We start from the raw sequence: 20,465 nt of genomic DNA on the forward strand, positions 1-20,465 counted from the left end.
TAAGCAGTGATTTGTATCAGCCCCAGAGGCTGCCTTGGGCCCCAAATATCTAAAAAACATCATTGGATTTCTCCTTCGGGTTCAGGCCCCACAAATTAAATCTGAAGCTATATTTGATCACCATCAAGTACAGGACCTTCAGAAGTAGTGCAAATTCCTAGCAGCCCAGTAAAGAAAAAAAAGGTATCAAATATCTGTTATTTTGCTACGGAGTCATATCCAAAGGGCACAATTTAGGAATAACAACACTGGAAAACACTAGTTCAAAGGGCGCTTGGGTGGCTCAGGCGGTTAAGCGTCTGACTCCAGCGCAGATCATGATCTCACAGTTCATGAGTTCGAGGCCCACATCGGGCTCTGTGCTGAACGAGCCTGGAGCCTGCTTCAGGTTCTCTCTCTCCCTCTCTCTCTGTCCCTCCCCCACTCACACTCTGTCTCTCTCTCAAAAATAGACGGTAAAAAAGAAAGAAAGAAAGAAAATTCTAGTTCAAAGGCGCCGTTTGCTTAAAATTGATTTCCTTAGCCCTGTAGTACCTACTAATGAATTGGCTTTTCATTTCGTTTTCCCAAGAGAAGATGGGGCAAAGAGAGGAAACTTACTGCGGGGGTGGAACAAAAGCTACTCTCACCTGCACAGCTACTACCTGGAAAACCTGTCACAACAGCAGGAGGCAGCGATGCGCTCGGGTTTACCACCGCCATGGGTTAGTGGTGTGGGGAAAGAAAGAAAGGGAGCCGTGTAAATAAAATTATTTTATGTTGCAGGTTTGTATGAAAACAGCGCTGGCAACAATTGCAAAAGCACTATTTTCTCTGAGCCGCAAAGAATATTTTCTTGGATATTCTCCTTAATATAGAAATGTCAACAACTTTGTAAATTTTTCACTTGGCCTCTTCTTTAATGGCAGAGAGCCATCTTCTGAGGTAGCTAGGTACCAGGAGGGGGTGCATCAGTTGAGTTAAAAGTAGCCTTTCTATGTGCTTGTAGATTTGGAACCAGAATCCTTGAAATGGCAGGAAAAGGAAGTAGCAGGCACACAGAAAATTAAAGTCCAAAAGCAAAAGTAGTGACAGTTCCAGAATGTCTACATGAGAGAGGCTTGGGATAGTCATCCCGTTGGAAGGAAAATTAGAGGACTTTCCTTAACACAGTATTTGCTTAGCAAGCAAGCACACAGTTTTCACTCAGAGAGCATATTTACTTAGGGCACCTTGGCACCAGGAATAAGAGGGGGCCCTGAGAGAGATTATAAAGGAAGTAAATTCTCTACCAGAAAGAAAGAAGAAAGGAAGGAAGGAATGAAAGGATGAAGGAAGGAAGGAAGGAAGGAAGGAAGGAAGGAAGGAAAGGACGAAGGAAGGAAGGAAGGAAGGGGAAAAAAATAAAAATCTAAAATTAGAATTTAGCTGAAAAACTGTACCCAATTTTTTTTCAATTATAAGAAGCTAAGTTAATCAATAATCAATCCATATTTGTTGATTGCCTAGAATGTGCTTGATAACTAGGTAGGAAAAAAATACATCTCCTAATCTCTCATTGCACGGAGGAGGGAGAGAAGAGGGATGTTGGGCAAGAAAGTGAGGTAACTGGTCTTATAAAGGTGAGACAATGGAGATTCAATCTGGTCTAGGATCAGGGAAGGATCCCTAAGGAAGTGACCTTTCAAGGAGGAGTTACCTGGGCAAAAGCTGAGAGGTAAGTGGTAAAAGAGGGATGGTAAAAGAACAGGGACAGAAAAAATACCTAGCAGAGAGAACTAAATGTGGCAAGTCAAGAGCAGAGCCTTGGTGATCTGAGGAACTTAAGAATTCTTTGCTCTGTGGAGCTAAGTGGGTATACCAGCCAGGGTCCAAAAGGAAAACAGAAACCAGGCTGGTTTTTCTAACAGAGAGACCTGGGAACTACTTCACAAGCATTCAGCAACAAGAGGTAGTAACTGCAGAGAGCAGGGGCCCCTAAGGCTGGGAGAACAAAGGAAGGTGGGTGGGGTAACCGGGACCTGGAAGCTTTGAGGACAGGCCAGAGCTCGACTCCAGATCTCAAAGGAAAGGACTGACCAGCAGATCCTGATTATACCTGGGAGGACATGATGAGATTGGTTCTCGGAGAATGGGGAAAAGGCTAGAAGCTGGAACTCATTGCTTCAAGAGTGGAGAGTTATTGGTGCATAATCGAGAATAGAAACAAAAGAAGCTGGTCTTTTCTCTCTTCTCCAAACTCTGTCTAGCACCCCTTATTGGCCAAAGTTAAATATGAGCCTACCATTCCTGTAAGAAGATCTCCATGTGTGTATCCAGCTGTATTTTCATATGGAATTCATCCCCCCTTATATATTAATACTTGATTTACATCCATATTTTCATAGTGAAAAATTGCTATATCGTTAAAATATTATAAGGTGGGTGGGAGGATGGATGAAATAAAGGGGATTAAGAGGTATAGACTTTCAGTTACAAAATAAATAAATCATAGAGATGAAAAGTAGAGCATATAGTCAATAAAATCATAAAAACATTCTTTGGTGGCCATTGAAGACTACATTCATCGTGTTGGGCACTGAGTATTTTATAGAACTGTTGAACCATTATGTTGTACAGCTGAAACTAATATAACACTGTATGGTAATTATACTTCAATAGTATATATTATATGTATAATAATATAATATATATAATCAAGTTATTTTATTCTCCATTATTTTACATTTCATTTGATCCCTGCAGTTCCCCTCCTGAGCTGGAAATATTTCACTCTGACCAAAGCCTGTTGAAAATGTGTACTGTTTACTGAGTATGCTCTCTCTTTTTTTTTTTTTTTTGCCATGTTGTCAAAGGGGCACCACTCAGGGCGCCTCACTCTTGACGGCCACTTCAGGGAGAAAAGTATAGGCTGTTCTCTCGATGAAAGCAAGGAGAGCAAAAAATGAAGCTGAGTGTTTTTGCTCTTCTGCAACTGTAAAATGTGGACACTGAGAACAGCTTCAGTCTCTTTGATCTCAAAAGCAATTTAAATTTGGAAGAGCAAATAAAGAGATGGGATTTACCCCTTTCCCTTAATCTCGATTCCTCAACATTTGTAACTAGTCCTGAAGGATGAGAAGTTCAGATTTCTGCAATTGTTGTACAGGGGGGAAGGAACAGATAAAGTTTTACAACATTTTTAAGTACTGAAGTCTTTATACTATGATAACATTACAAACTTCAGGTAATTGGCAAGAAGTTTCGCTTAGCCTTTTTTTTTTTTTAATCTTTCTCCCCAAATCATTCTACAAAATGTGAACTCCAATAATTTGTTAAACAGTGACAACCTCCAGGACCTCTCATTTTATTTTTCTTGAGCTCCTAATTCTCTTTCATAGATACTACAGCAATACTTGGAAAAGGCAGGGGAAAAAAAAAAAAAAATGCACGACTTGCTTCATCATGTTAGAACATCAGAGCTGAAATATATTATGTACATAAATACAAACCCAGAGTTTCCAAAATGGATATAATTTGCACGGCTCAATGTTTGATATCTAGATAAATTTGTAACATCTCAAAAGTGCTCTGGGCTGATTTTTTTAGACAGATTTTACAGAACCCAGCTTAAGTTAACAGAAGTTGTAAATTATGTCTAAGTGGACTTTATAAACAAAAGTTAAAGTTGAGCATGCAAGGGAATATTGAAAAGTTTGCATAATGCTGTCAACATCTACAGTGCCAAATGTTCATCCTTTCTTTTATTATTAGCTGAACTTTTTTCTGTATACATGGATATATGTCTAACTAAGTATGTGTGTACAGATTTATGTTTTCAAATGAAACAAAGCTGTGCAGCTATTATTGCCGGGGTCGACTGGTCTCCGCAAGCACGTGCTTCCTCGAGCCTATTAAAGTACAGTACCGACATTTCCCTCTCGTAGCTTGGTGAGTGTGATCCGACCCGAGCTCGCGTTTCTGGGAAAGCGCCTGGAGAATACCAATTTAATTTAGAAACTGCTCAGCTTAAGTGTTTGGTAGGGTTTGACAGCACTGCATCAGGTGATCAGATATATTTTCCGCGATACCACAAAGAAAGTTGGAAATGTCACCAAAAAGTTTACATGGAAACGTGTTTTTCCTGCAGAGGAATGGGTTTTTAAACATCACTGCAATTTATAACACGCGCCCGATTTCAGTGTTTTGTTACATGACGGAATTTAGTTGCTAGTTCTCTGCTTTCAAATTATTTTAGGACTGGCGTGGGCTTTTTCTTGAATTGCAAATGTTGTTATTGTGTTGGGTACCATTAAGCTAATGGCCAAACTGAAAATTCTTGTGTGATAAAGATAAACAACGGTTTCTCTTGCTGGTTGAACTGCGGTAAAGTTGTACACACAATATTTTTCGATATCTTCGTTCTGTTCAGTATATAGGCTTTTTCATTCCTATTACATGGAGCTTTAAAAAAAGAAGTACAAAATTTTGTAGTTGGAATTGCCCTGTAATACCTTTGGGAAAAAAAAAAAATATATTAAAACATGTATCCTTCCCCACTTACACCCCCATCCCAAAACCATGCATTCACCTCAAATTTTATCGAACATAAAAAATATATATTGAATAGTATTATATATTGTCCCTGAAATTAATGGAGGGTGGGGAGAATATTCCAGGCTAGGTGAAATCTGTCCATCAGTAACAGATATAAAAAAGCTAGTATATTTCAAGAATAGGATAATCAACTTTTTTTTTTTTTTTTGGATGCTACTCTGGGGAGAGGGAAAATAGTTTAATTTAAAAATTGAACTGTTTCTCCTAAACTGGCCTACCAGATTTCTTCTCTGCCTGCCTTTTTATTGAATCCATACTTTGTATTTCAGTGGCCCATTAAATTCTTCCTGCTTTTTAGAGTTTCTTTGAAAATACCTTGTGAATACTAAAGGAGAAAAATTTTCACTAACAGTCTCGCAAATCTCATGGACTCCCGAAACAAGAACAGAGCTGTCTTCAGGTTTTATTTTGTTTTGTTTGTTTTGTTTTGTTTTGTTTTGTTTTGTTTTGTTTTTAAGGGAAGGGCAGAACATTAACCCATGACAACAGTGAGATAAGGCAGATAAATTTTTGAGTTCTTTTATCTAGTAAACATTCTAACGATCAACTTCAAAGACAGGACGGGAAGAAGCTTCCTTGTCTTTTGTGCCAGAATGAGAGGCGAAGCTCTTTACCGCTCATATGGGAGATATGAGGAACCTTTGAATGGATCATTGCTTTTTATGAGTAGTAATGAGGTGAGAAGTATTCTGGTGTGTGGCACAGGCCTTCATTAAAAAGCGTGAAACAGAATGGCTTACGGTTAAAGGGGGTAATTTGTTCTAACATACTTGCTAAATTGTGCTGTAACCATGCCAGTTAACAGCACTATATTTTCCATAGGATTCCTGAATGCATTTGTGTGCAATTATTCTGCCCATACGAAGTTCAGGGATTTTTCCAATGGCTTATGTTAACTACTTGACAATGCTCACTCCTTTAGTGGAAAGTATATTGAGCCCCATGGTTAAAGAGGGGTGGAAGAATTCAGAGATGTTCTCATTCCCCCTCCGAAGCCAAAGGGTTCTTGTAAAATCAAAAATTCACAGAACCCAAATTTAAATGAATACCATTTGCTTAAAAGGTAATATCAGAAGTAATAGCCAGTTTAATAATGACGAAGCTTGAAGTTTTACAATACGTATTATAATAAAGATAGTCCATAAGAAAGACAATCAGATTTGGTCATTTCAAGTCTGCTATTTAAAACAGGAAAAAAAACAAACCCCTGAGAAGTAGGAGCAGTAATTTTGCTACATTTGTGAGGAAATTCTGCCCATAGGAGAATTTGAAGTTCTACAACATACCAAGAAGGTTACTTGGTCAGGTTCTTACTGGGGACATTGGACTAAGATTTTATTCATTGGAAAAATCATTCTGCTTAGAGAAACATAATTTTTTTTCACATGACCAGCTATCAAAAGAGAAAATGTAGGGGAGAAATATTAAGTTTTGGACAGGGCCTAGAATTTGGGTGTATAATATGGGAAAATGGGTTTATAAGTAACAACTTTTTAAAGACAGGTTTACAGTTATACTGAAAATATTATAACATTGGACTTCAAAGGGGAAAAAAACTCCTTTGAATTTTCTAGAATTTTCTTAACAGGCAATAATACAAATATTAATTGTTTCATAAAACATACCCCCATTTCATAACTGATGACACAATTTTATTGGAACAGCAATGTATTAACTGAATGAAATTGATATACCACCATGGACTGAAAATGGGGACAATTTTTTTAAACTGGTTAAGAAATAGAGTTTTTATTCAGGATACAATTTAGGCAATATATAATGGAGAAATATTTCCAACATCTGTTTTCAAAATGCTCAATGGAGACTTAAATCTAAGCACCAAAAGACTTTACAGTGAGACAGGAAATATCAGTGTCTGTCCACTCAGTGGAATTTCTGAGACTTAGCAGTAGGGAGGAGAATTTTAGCTTTGTCACTTTCCACACTTTTCATTATTATTATTTAGGGTTTGCGTATTTGATATTTGATATTTTGGGGAAAATATTTACAGCCACAGTTTTGTACATTATCCTAGCTTCAAAAATAAATACTGTCAAACTTAATAGAAAGCAGGCAGTGGGCCTACAATAAATGTAATAGGCTCAGCCTCGCCTTTCTATTTCTTTTTATTGGGTTTTCGGGAAAGTCTATGAAGGAAATTCTAATTGCAATTGCTCCTTGAAAATGCTCAGTCAGGTTCTTTTAGCCTTCGAGAGGGAAATGCTAGCCCTGGGCTATGTGGTAGAATCAAATGGTATTTTTTCAATCTAAATTAAATATGTAGCATATGTACATTTTACAACGCTTAATCCTCATCATTGTACCACAGGAAGGCAAATCAGATAAGGGTTGTGATTGCATACAAAATAACATCTTACTCTATGCTAGATTCATTAACCTGGAACACTGCACAGAGAACAGAACCAATCTTTTTATCACTGTCTCTGTAATTACTCTCAGTAATCAGAACTTCACTTTTCCTCATTTTAACACAACTGTGGACATTTTGAGTTACTTAGGAACAACTAGGATAGAAAACCTGGGATCTAATATAGGAGAAAATGTGCGTTGAAGGGAATTTACCATTCTTAAGCTTTCTTTTGCATTGGCTGTCATTTACATCTAACTAGAGAAACTAAAGCCCTTCAGTTTGATACAAAGAAGCAATACAAAGGCTAAGTGAATAAGATGTGACATGAGTAAGTTTCACTGAAACTGTTCTGAGCTAAGCTTGTCCAATTCCCCTATGACATCATGGCTCCCCATGATGGAGAATTCCAGTGGCTTCATGATGTCAAATGCCTCTACTTGAGATAAACAAGTATAAAGAGACTAAAAGGCATAGATACTGGACAGAAAATACTTATCCAAATATGTTGAGACTGTATGTTATGTAATGAAAACTTTTTCTCTCTGGGGAGAAAAATCCAGTTAAAATATTCCAAACAAAATATATACCTACACTTGAGGAAAGTTTTCATTGGGAGACTACCAGTGGTTGCACTTTCCTAAGAAAGTTGGAGCCATTTACCAAAACTGTCACGTGCTCCAAATCCCTGGCAAGTGTGTAGAGACTGATGGATGTAAAGAAATACACAAAGGTCTGTTCAGTGAGAAGTACCCTCGCAGGTGAAAAGATGTTACAGCTCCGTTCTGCTCGCGGGCATCCCTACGCAGATGTAAATTAATGCAGCCGAATGCATGGAAAAGTTTAGAAAAACGTCTCCTTTTATTTTATTTCACCAGGTAGTGTCTGAAAATTGGGAAACAGAAAGGACGAGGGATAAATACTTGGAATAACGCTAGACTTAGCCCAAATCTTTTTTTTTTTTTTTAATTTTTTTTTTTTTCAACGTGTTTTATTTATTTTTGGGACAGAGAGAGACAGACAGAGCATGAACGGGGGATGGGCAGAGAGAGAGGGAGACACAGAATCTGAAACAGGCTCCAGGCTCCGAGCCATCAGCCCAGAGCCTGACGCGGGGCTCGAACTCACAGACCGCGAGATCGTGACCTGGCTGAAGTCGGACGCTTAACCGACTGCGCCACCCAGGCGCCCCTTTTTTTTTTTTTTTTAATTTTTTTTTTTTTTTTTTTTTTTTTTTTTTTTTTTTTTTTTTTTGACTTAGCCCAAATCTTAAAGCAGTCAATGCAGATCTTTTGTTTCCCTTTCTTTGGTTATATCCACACACCCTTCCAAAGGCCTCACGTGTGAGTCTTTGATGGATGCTAAATAAACTTAGAAATGTCCTCATTGACTCAGCACACTCAAGGTGATGCTCTGGCCTCCCCAAGGTCATCTCTGCCACATCAATGGTTACCATACTTGGAATTTTCTCTCTGTTCCATCCATTCAGCGACAATCTCTGGACTTCCACTCTTTTCTTTAGATAATAATCCAAAGCCCAACTCAAGTTACTTCCACACATAAACTGGACTCATAAACTCCCACTCATGTCCTGGCTATTAGCTGTATCACACATATTTGATTACTTGAAATAATTATATTTAATTTCTCAATTTGTTATTTGTTATTTGAATTGCTCATAGATTGTTTCAGGTGTGTTTATTGTTTCATAATAAACTCCTTGAGGATACAAATCATGTATATTATAGTATTTTTGTTTTGCCAAGAGCAATATTCAAATAAAACATAATATAAAAATAGAAAGACTAAGGAAACACACCAGACTCAGTACCTTTTTTTTTTTTTTTTTCATTACATATATTTATATGTTTTAATGCAATTCTCCTGCCTTATTGTCTAGTTTCTAATGAATCTGGTAGTGGACATTACTCTCTATCTAAGAAGAAAACGGATCAAATTGGCACACTGCAGGAGGAGTCTTTGTGACACCCTGTGAGATTTCTCCTATACACTGTCTTTGCTTGAGATTGTATAGAAAAAGAGAGAATTAAAAAAATGAGAGCAAAAATGGCTGAAATTTAGGATCTTTAAGATATCAGGGAGACTAATTTGAGGGAATAAAGCAGGGCAAAGACATGCTTGCATTTCTGAAAACCATTTTCTGTAAGTTCCTCAAATGCTGGATATACTGACTTAGCAAATGGAGCCAGTGATTTGGCTTGTCTTGTTTTGGATTTCTGTACTATGAAGAAATTATGACTAAAGTGAATGCCTAAAAACAGCAAAATGCAACTAATATATGTTTCTTATTAATTGAAAAACACTCAATGAACACAATGTGTTTGTCCTATTCATGATATTGAAATGGGTAAAAGTGTAATGATTTTCTGTCTCACCGAAAGGAAAGCCTTTTATTCTTTTCATCGGAGCAACACCTCTCCAAATTATCTTACAAGCCATAAAATTATCTCTTACAGCATGATTTGCCACGTTTTAGGTTACTGGTCAAAATCTCCTTTGAATTAGTGGTCATATATATGAACCCGAAGTATTTATAATTAGGATCTCTGTGGTAAGACTAACCCATTGAATTTTCTTGTTTATGTAGCTCATAAGTGGAGGAATTTAAGGAAACTAGTAAATATTGCCTCAATATCCTTTTTGCTAGATTTCTGCGTAGAAATTACAGAGACGTGCCATATTTAAGGACATTCAGCAAGACATTTTAAATCTGTAAGATTCCAGCTTAATTCCAAACACTGTTTTGCACCTCAATAAGGAGAACCATAGAACATAGCTGGCTGGCTGCAAAAAATGAAGAAATAGGATAGAAAGTCTTTCTTATATCCAAGTTAGTCAAATGAGAAAATTAAAATGAATGTTCCTTATGATGTTGAGAACCTCCATCATCCTTAGGCCAACTCAAATCATTCTAGTTTTCAAGTTAATATTTCTAATTCAAATAAATAACTGTGAAATGGCTTAAACCGTTTGTCCAAATGCTTTCTGGTGGTGGGGACAGGGTCATGCTAATGAGTTTCCTAGGCTCTCCACAACTTAGAAGCAAATCGAAAGTGTTCACTTCCCTTGTAATTTTTCTTTCCCAATAGCAACACGCTAAAACCCAAGCATTTATATTATATTATTATAATTTTTAAAAATTGCTGATCTGAAAAACCTTTCTCTAATTAGTGTCTTTGCAAAATTGAACACAGACAGATTGTAATCCTTCATTTACTGATTTTATGTTAATGCTATTACTCAGCATATGTTGGCTACGTTAAGCCATTACAGTAAAAATTAAAATGAAAGTCATATGATTTATCCCCCTTTAAAAGTGCTCAATCGGTCTAATAAAAGTCGAGTACCAAATACCAGATGTCTGATTTAAAAGAAATTCTAACAAAAAGGAAAAACCCTCCCATTATTCTCCTAAGATATTTTGTTGAGATTAATGCCATCCAAGGTAAAACATTTACATATAAATACAGTTGTATGGATATATTTGACTTCAGTTAGAAGATTAAGGTAGGAAAAATAAAAATACATTAATATTGGTCTTGATCGTTTTAAATCTCCACCTTGACAAATAAACCTGCACCGCTTCTGTACACAATCATAAAGTTATCTTGGTATTTTAAAAGAAAATGACGATAGTTGGAAATTTTTATACTGCAGAAATTCAGGGGACGTCTGGCTGGCTCAGTTGGTCGAGCTTCCGACTCTTGATGTCAGAGTTGTAAGTTCCGGACCCACGTTGGGTGTAGAGATCACTTAAATGAATAAGAACTTTTAGAATGCAAGAGGTCAGGGGCACCTGGGAGGCTCATTCTGTTAAGCATCTGACTGTGGATTTTGGCTCAGGTCACCATCTCACGGTTGGTGGGATCCAGTCCCGCGTTGGTCTCTGCACCGACAGCGCAGACCCTACTTGTGATTCTCTCCCTCCTCTCTCTCTCTGCCTCTCCCCCCATTCGCGCTCACATTCTCTCTTTCTCAAAAATAGAATGAAGATGGGAAGAATGGGAATACAAGATATAATCAAGATAGATATTTATAATCAAGTTTTGTTCATTATTTTCCCTTCAAACTTTCTTTCCTCCTCACTATTTAATTCTCAGTATAATTTCTAGCCAAAATCCATTGTCTGGGAAAATAAATTCTTAGTTCTACAGAAAGATGTTTTCAAAAGAAAGAGCCAAATAAAGGCATCTACCTTTTTTGGGGTTTTGTTACATCCCCAACACTTATTTCCCTCAACCCCATATCTTTGCCCTATCCTTTTTTCTTTTTTTTTCCTAAAAACAACTCTTTTCTCCAACAGTTGAGATGCACTCCTCAAAGATTATCTTGCATAGCAATCCTTTAATACTTTTTTTTTTTTTTTCCTCTGATTTTTCCTCCCTCCCACTGCCCTGACTGTAATTCTGTTCTGGTCATCACCAGCTATAAGTTCCCAAAATGTATCTGCCTTTTCTCCTGAACATAGCAAGATGACATCCCCCAGCCTCCTTTTCAGTGAGGTATAGCCATGTGATGGTAGACTGGCCAATGGGCTGTCAGCAGAAGTCCTAACACCCTGCCGTGTGAGCCATTACTGTCTCTTCTGCTGGTTGGATTTGACTTGCAGAATTCAGATTATGGAAGAAGCCACATGCTGGAGGTGGCACAGCTGGAGTTCTTAAAGACTGTGCAATAGAGTCTGCTCTCCTTCCCATCCCCCACCCTCTGTTGCCCATTGAATTTCTGTGTTTATCTACTGAGATTTCTGGGCAGCTGATATTAACTTAACTAACACAATGATAATTATGACCTATCCATTGACTGAATATCCATAACACTTGGTGTTGTTCTTGTCACTGTCTACATTCTCCTTATATATCAATGATACTTCTTCTTGCCCCTTTCTTCTTAAGGTCAGGAGCTACCTTCTTTTTCAGCTTTTAGTCCTTGCATTATTAAGCACAGTCTCTCGTACAAAGTAGCTCCTTAATGAATTGTCCTGTATCCATCAATCTCTGTTAATTAGACTACCCCAAACTAACGGAGTCTCTTGGTTCACTCATTTTTTAATTCATTTATGTGTTCTAAGTATGTATTTCATCCCTACCGCCTGTCAGTGCAATAGACATCTTTGGGGTATCTGCCCAGCTTAAACTGATTCTCCTTTTTTGAGACCTTAGGAAGGTCCATAAGGGGTAGATCTCCAACAGCCATAGTTACCCCTCATGAGCTTGTAGCTGACTTGGCCAGAGTTGATCATGTCGCTCAAGCTGGGCCAAATAGATTCTGTCCCCAAGAAGGTTGTTAGAAAGTAACACGTTAATCTTTTATCGTGGCTACAATTGTCTCATATATACTGGGAGGAGAAGGCAGGTACATAATACCATATCGGCCAGAGAAGCCCAAAACGCTAGTCTATGGAGCAAAGAAGAAAAATAAAGTAAGCACCAAGAAAGAAGCTTTGAGCCCTATAGGCTCTCTCGGGCTTGTTTGCCATTTTTTCCTCAGGCCAGGCTAAATTCAACCACTGCACTCTATAGCCTTATACCTTGCCTGTTTTGTAGAAGTTCTCTCAAAAATGATTCCTGCTACTTACAGTTAGTATAGCTTCAATTAATAAAACAAAACCTCTTGCTTCCCCCCAGGGATAAAATGGTGAACAAGAGATACATAGATCTTACCCTTCTGGTAAGGTCAGTAGGTGGTAATTCAGTAATATATTGCTAGAGGGAAAAAAGGAACTTCTCTTGGTGATGCTCTTGGATGCTGATTTTCCTCCACCAGATGAATGAAATGTGGAGGTGATTTTCTTTTATATTACACATTGAACAAGAGTTTTTTTATTCCCCAGGGGAATATCCTTTTCTCCTATCCTGATTTCTTCCTCTTGTTATCTTGCCATTTGACAGTGCTACACAAATTGTAAAATCAAACATCAGCAAAAGAAGCTAAATACATCAATGTTGGAGAGAGAGAATGGTGGGAAGCTTTGGATGGAGATGATGGTGTTGACGAAGAGACAAGGTGGAAAGTTTTAAGACATTAGTGAGATGAAGGAGGCAGACTGTAGGGCATGTACAGCAGAGGGAAGAGTAAAGATGGCTGAGTTTTCAGTACAAGTCGCTAGGAAACTCCGTATGACCAAGATGCTGGTGTAAGGGAAAGGCGATACGTGACATATCACTGCGTTTCAGAGTCTCAACCCTCAATGTGTATCAAGATACTCTGGAGAGCTTATGCTTATTCTGGAAATTCAAATGTCCCACCTTAAACCCTAGAATTTAAGACTTAATTGGTCAGGCATGAATTCTGTCCTGAGTGTTAAAAAAAAAAAAAAAAAAAAAACACACACAAAAAAATTAAAAAAATAAAAAATAAATAAAAAAAAACCAAAAACAAACAAACAAAAAATACCTCATCCCTCCCCAGTGATTTCCATGTTTTGATGAGGTTGAAACAAACTTTTACATGTCTGGACCTTCCATAAATATGTGTTTGCTTGTTTCTAAAAGATGATTCCGTTGAAAATAATAAAACATGGTACTAAAAACTGGAAAGCTGTGACATTTAGTATAAGGAGTTGTAAATTAAGGCAGAGGATGAGGGAAGGAATGAAAAAGAGATGACGGAAAAGCATCCATAAAGTAAGACACACGGTTGAAAGATAAACTTCAAAAGGATGGAGTCTGTAAGTCCTGCTCTTGCCGTTTCTTTCCTTTACCTCACATGCTGAAGCTCCTGATGACTCAGAAAATCCCGGAGGTGGTGAGGCTGACCCTGGGAAGTAGTTGAAAATTCACTTCAGTCCCTTCCTTCTGCTCAATCCTCAGCCTTTCCAGTGCCTCTCAGAACATGTCAGGCTTGCCAGTTCCTTTCACTTAAATAGATAGCTGCTCCTCGGGACTCAGACCTCCACTTGGCAATGTTCTCTGGGATGGGAAATAAGAAGATCGTACGCTAGGTAACAGCCAAAACATTGTTAATAGATAATTCGCTATTACATGATTACCTCTTACTAGACATTGGATGAATACGTGGCCACTTAAGAATCAACTAGAACTTTGTTTCTCTTCTTCTCTCCAAAAGGCAAAAAAAGAGAAGAGACTTTGTCCACCATTTATTGCACTGAGCATAAACAGGAACTGAAACCAAACCTGGTTTCTCCTCCCATACAGACTAGACGAAACAGACATGTATCAGAGGAGCAGAAACCATGTAATGAAAAAAGTGGAAAGTAATAGGTTTGATTTTGATGTGAAGTATTTTACAGATACCCCAAGTCACAATTAATAGCAGTTAAAATGACAGATGTCCTCCAAGAATGGATGAGTGTGTGTGTGCGTGTGTGTGTGTGTGTGTCTGTCTATCTGTCTGTCTGTCTGTAAGGACAGGAACAGATTCCTTTTCAAAGGAGTGGCAGAAAAAAAAACATATCATGCCACCTAGTGGCAGAAAATAAGCCGATTCCTTTTAATGGCACAAAGCCACTTTGCCTTTTCATCAGAAAAAGCAAATTAATTCATTAATATAGTGGACCCTTGATTTTGCAAATTACACAGTAGATAAAATTTAAATATCATGTCTGTGCCTTAGTTTTTCAGCCACCAATGGCATTTAAAAAATTGGTGAAGTTTCAAGAGTCCTGGAGTCAGAGTTAGGGTAACTCTCATTTCTCTTTCTAACCAGATCACTTAACCGTCCTGGAGATCATTTCTGCCACCAAAAGGGCAGGATAGATGAACCTAACCTGTTATCGTGCTCTTAAATTCCACGTTTCAAAGTAAGCAATAGGCCATATAATAAGGGTACTCTTATCTAATGCAGTTTCTTGTGACAAAGTCAAGCCACCATATTTACTGACCAAATACTTAATTACATCATTTACTTTCCACACCCTCAACCCCATCCCAGTTACATTTTACAGACTCTACTCTTCATCCCAAGCCCTTATTTATTGATACTTCTCACTATCAGCTACCTGTTGCCTATAGCCCCTTGATTACAATTTTTAATTTCTGTGAATATCAGTGGTGCATATTTCTAACTCACATAAATGTCCACATATTTCCCTTTTCCCTTGGAAATAAGATAAACTATTCCTCAAAGAGGAAATAAAGTGGAGTTATTATAAAGTATATTATAAAGTATAATTTCCCCTTCTCCCAGCTCTCTCTTATAATATACATCCAAGGGTGACCCTGCTAATCGGAATTAGGAAAGGCATTCTAAACCAGCACTTAATCTTAGCTCTTTGGAATATATAATCTCCTAATAAACAGTCTGTTCTTGGAGCCAAGAAATAAGCATGTTAAAAAATTTTTTTGATTCCAAAAAAAAAGAAAAATCTCTTAAGATCTAATATTTTAATTATTCCAAAGTGATGGAACATTTCTCCAAAGCAACTGTTTCAAAAGCGTTCAGAGTCATCTGCAGAAAGTCTTTTCATTTGGGAATCTGACTTTCTCTACATCAGAGCCTTGCCTCTCGCCCCAGCCCCAACCAATAGCAGGAATAATAAAGAACGTTCTTAAGAGCCAAAGTGGCTGATGCAAGAACATAGTTACAGGATCTAAAACGGCGGTCTTTGGATTATACTTCAGCCTTCCTGTGTCATCTATTGCCAACACAGAGTGTCACAGGTGAAATTATGCAGGGAGGGTAATCAGTATTTCTTCTCTAAACTGGCGAATAGCGAATAAATGGGACAAACACAGGAAGGGGACAGTATCTGCGTTGGTCCTCAAAGTACACAGAGGGACTGGCAAAGAGAGTCGTGTTGAATGGTGCTCACACCATCCTGATGCAAACTCATAAGATAGAAATAGTTTTCTCAAACATGCCTATCGCTGTATCTATTTATTTGTTCAGCTCCCTTCCTTAACTTGCCCAGATGTTTTTCAAACCTCCAACCGCCTCCTCAGACATGCGCACAAATGCACTTCACTTTTCCCCCTAACACTTTATATCTCTATTTAAACCTTCAGCCCCTTATAGTATATGTTTACTTGTTAGTCTATCTCACTAGATTGTTATTTATAGGAGGCAGGGACCTTATCTTTGTTAAACTTAAGACCTACTACTCTGGTATATAACAGGCATTTTAAAAACTTTTATCAAATCGAATAGACTGTTAATTTATTATTCTTTTATTTTATTTTTGAGAGAAAGAGCCCATGCACATGCAAGGTAGGGGCAGAGAGAGAGGGAGAGAGACAGAGAACACCAAGCGGGCTCCACGCTGTCAGGGCAGAGCTCAGCATGGGATTTGATCTCACAAACCATGAGGTCATGACCTGGGTGGAAATCAGGAGTCAGGTGCTTAACCCACTGGCGCCCCTAGCCTGTGTTAATGTAAACTGTTTGTTATTAATACTGGGGTCAGATGATTCTGTCTTACTCCCTGTTTTTCATTGCTAAGGGGCTGTTTATGTCCAATAACAGGGTTTCATAAATAAAATACCCTTCTATTCCATTTGAAACTATTAGAAAATACTGCTTGCTTTGCTACTATTTTCAGAATATAGTCATCAAAGTTCTCTACTGACTTAAACATTTCTATTAACTGGGACCAACTAGGAAGCCTCTTCAGTGAGGTCAGAGGCAAAAATCAGAGGTATTTCTTCCCTCCATTTTCAGAATGTTATAGGGTAGGGCAAAATTTTCATTTTTCTTCAAACAGTTCATTTCTTTCTCTCCTTGCCCAGAGTGAGATCTTTGAGCATTACACTTGAGACATAGTAAAATGTAGCCTGAGAAATATGTTGTTTGATAGTTGATGATGTTTGCTATACAAATAGTTCATCCTGGAAAAATCTCAAAGAACAACCTAAGTTTTTTTCCTAGAAAGGATCTATCAGTTCCCATAAATAGAGCCAAGAATAAAAGTCTCTGATGCCTTGACCTTGGCATGCTACTAAACAGAAGCTAGGAACTTGGAGCAAAAGATGGGGGAAGGGCAGATGGGCAGAAAAGACAGGAGAGATGCCTCCATAGACTTTGACTTGACGCTAGCTCTGTGTGAATTAAAAGGTGACGCAGTGGAGAAATTCTTGGCAGCATTTTCCAGATTTCACACATCTTTATAAAAGGCTAACATTAACGTTATTTTCCAGTGAAATCATCTTTCTGGGACTGGTGTATACACATCCTTCCATATATTGGAGAAAGCCATCAGGTGGCCACATTCACAATGTTCTTGGGTTTCTAGATATGAATGAAGAAACAGTAATCACTATGTGCTTATTAAGGCATACCCAAGTTTATATCAAAGGTGGGCTATTGGTACTATCTAACTAATAGCTTTTACATATGTAAAAGCTTGTACATATGAAAACTACATATGTAGTTTTCACTCATGCATTGCATTGTAAAGACTCCTCTACTGGATTGCCCCTACCTTGAGGGCAACGCTATTTGCTATTTTCTCTTATCTTATCCCTCCCATGGTGGCTCACAAATAGTAATTACACCCTCGAACAAATTCTACGTTTGAGAAAAGCTTGAGTTTATTATGCACGAAACGCTGCTAACACTAAAAGGAGTTAAGGCAGGAGAAAAAGTGGACGTGATTTGAAAAGGGGAAGTAATTATACAAGGAGTAAAGAAGTTTTGTGCCTAGCTTCTGTTTAGTAGCAAGCCAAGATCAGGGCACCGGAGACTTTTATGCTTGGCTCCGTGTATGGGAATTGATAGATCCTCTCTAGGAAATAGCTTAGGTGGTTCTTTGAGACTTTTCCAGAGTAAACTATTTGTACAGCAAATATGGTTTTAAATCATTATAATAGTCGCTCTTTACTGAGCTTCGATTAGGTGCAAATGACAAAACCAGATTTTTTTTTCATGTATCGTCTAATTTCATGCTTACAAACACCCTCCAACATGGGATATCACTAGCCCCATTTTTCAGATGAAAAAATACAAGATCAAAGAGATTGACTTGCTCAAGGTGACACTACAAGTCAGTGGTAGATCAAGTAGTCAAACCTAGATCTGTCAGACCCCATATTCCTGGTTTCAACTTCTATCCCAGAAAGCACTTCTCAAGTTTCACCAGAAGTTCTTGATCTTGTTTGTTGATAGAAAAGCAGTTGTAGTTTTACTCAAGATAACCTTGAGAAATGTTACAAGAGAGCTCAGTATTCTAGATAATGTAAAGAAAGCTATGATAAGGTTCCTACAAGATGTTTTGAAGTCAAGGTTATATTTTGCCATCTCTTTCACTTAAGGATAGGGATTCTTTCTCTCTGTGGATCCAAACAGTCAATGGCTCACTACCGAGCTCAACCCGGATGTCTCACAAACCTCGAACTCAATTGGTCCAAAACAAAGCACTGATTTTCCCCATCCCAGTCAAATGTCTTCTTCCTCCCCTCCTTGGTTTCCACTGTGGTTAAGTAACCAATTGTGCAATCTTCCATGTCAGAAGCTTGAGACACATTTTCAACTTCTCTTCATTGTGTTGAACACCTCACAAATCTGATTTTTTTTTTTTTTCCTTTTCTTTCTCTGGCCCCTCCTCAGCTCCATTTTCTGCTTCTCCTGTAATTATCTTTTCCATGTTAGGCTCCTTGGTTTTCAGGTCCTCTGCTCTCCTACCCATCCTTTATGTACTCTTCTCATGCCATTCCATTGATGCTAAATGCCTTACATACTATCTTAAGATGCTAATAAATTCTAAATCTATGTCCCCTGCCCAGAACACAGACACATTCCGTCTGTCATTGTCCCTGATAGACAGCAGACCTGTAACAAACTCTAAAACAGAGTTTTATCTTCCACTGCAGTTTTTAAATGTTTACATGGCACTGCCATTCACAAAGTTGATCCAGCCAGGGATGTGGCTGGATATCATTTTTAACTCTTCTTTTGGCTCCTCCCATCCCACCTAAACATCAGACCACTCACGAGACCTGTTTGCTCCATGTCGTAACCACTTCCTACGTCCTTCCACTTAGTACCGCCCCTACTGCCACCTCCCTAGTTCACCCTCCACATCTCCTTTCACTCATGTGGCTGCTCAGCACCGTGGATGCTCTTCTTACAGCTTTTCAGTCATTCTGCCTTTCTCCACGCCGTCCTCAGAGCATTTCTTCTCAGATAAAACCCAATCTTTATTAACTTACAGCATTTCCATGTTTTCCATCTCGCCATTTGCAATGACATGGATGGAACTAGAGAGCGTAATGCTAAGCGAAGTCAGTCAGTCAAAGAAAGACAAATGCCATATGATTTCATTCATATGTGGAATTTGAGCAACAAAACAAACAAGCAAAGGGAAAAATAAGAGAGAAAGAGACAGAGAGAGAAATCGAGAGACAGACTCTTAACCATAGAGAACAAAATGGTGGTTACCAGTGGGGAGGTGTGTGGAGGGATGGGTTAAATAGGTGATGGAGATTAAGGAGGGCACTTGTTATGATGAGCACAAGATGTTATATGGAAGTGTTGAATCACTATATTGTAAACTTGAAACAAATATAACACTGTATCTTAATTAATTTGAATTTAATTAAAAACTTGAAAAAAGTTTTCCCATGTTTTTTTCTTTGTTCTCAGGATGAAGACCAAACTTACTGTAATGTGGCTTTAAGACCCTTTGTGATTTTGACTTTTTATCTCTCCAGCCTAGTTTCTAGAGACTGCATCCTTGAACTCTAAACCTCAGCTGTCTAGTTTTTGGAAGATCCCATGCTCCCTCTCACCTCTGGGCTTATTTATATATTCTACCAGGGACAACATTTCCTTGCCAGAACACTTTTTACTTTGGGAACTTCACCTCATCTTTAAACTTAACTACTACTGCCTCTAAGAAGCCTTTTGAGAATCCCCTCCACTAAGTCCAGGATAATTGTTATTTTCATGCATTCCCCTGTACCGAGTACTTCCCACAAAACAACTGATTTTCTCCTACTCTGTTGTAGTCTTCAAAAATGTATGCTCAGCATCTAACAAAGTGTGAGAAGTATAAAAGATTTTCGGTAAATTTGTGCTGGAAAACTGAGTAAGAACAAAAAAATGAGTGGAAACCAACACTAGATTATGTTCAGAGCTACTTCACAGGGTTCAGGGCTGGAGGTTACAGAGAGTGTGCTAAGGAAGAGAAAGGATAGGTGACTCATTCTACGATCCCATCCTGTGGATTCATGGCACACTTGAGGTTAATTTGGGATCTGGAATATGGTTGTGATTTTAAACTGATCACCAGGAGTTGTTACACGGGACTCATGCCTCACAGAAAGTGCTGACTTTACACCTGAACTCGCCATTAAGGAAGGAGTGTTTTTGGAAGAGTCACTGTAAAGGGTCTTTGGGGGCTCCAGTGGGAACAAAAGGAGCAGAGGAGTCTGGAACAGCCAGCTTGTACCCACAATCTCCATAGTTCCACACCCAGAGAAATCTCCACCTGCTGGTAGCCCTCCCTCCATTCTCTGCAGCCCATATGCTCTGTTAGACAGACTCTGCTGCCTCTGATCTCTGAGAAGCCTCAAGTCTCCCACTCTGGAGATCCCAACTGTCGAAG

The 20,465-nt window shown here is 38.4% G+C and overlaps 1 pseudogene; it reads left to right on the plus strand.

Moving 5' to 3' along the window:
- LOC125922471 (FACT complex subunit SSRP1-like) overlaps positions 1 to 19,603 on the plus strand; it is a 63,875-nt pseudogene extending 44,272 nt beyond the window's left edge.
- Positions 19,604 to 20,465: the final 862 nt, after the last annotated feature.

The sequence above is a fragment of the Panthera uncia genome, chromosome B1 (assembly GCF_023721935.1).
Source record: "Panthera uncia isolate 11264 chromosome B1, Puncia_PCG_1.0, whole genome shotgun sequence".
In the NCBI taxonomy this organism is placed as follows: Eukaryota; Metazoa; Chordata; class Mammalia; order Carnivora; family Felidae; genus Panthera; species Panthera uncia.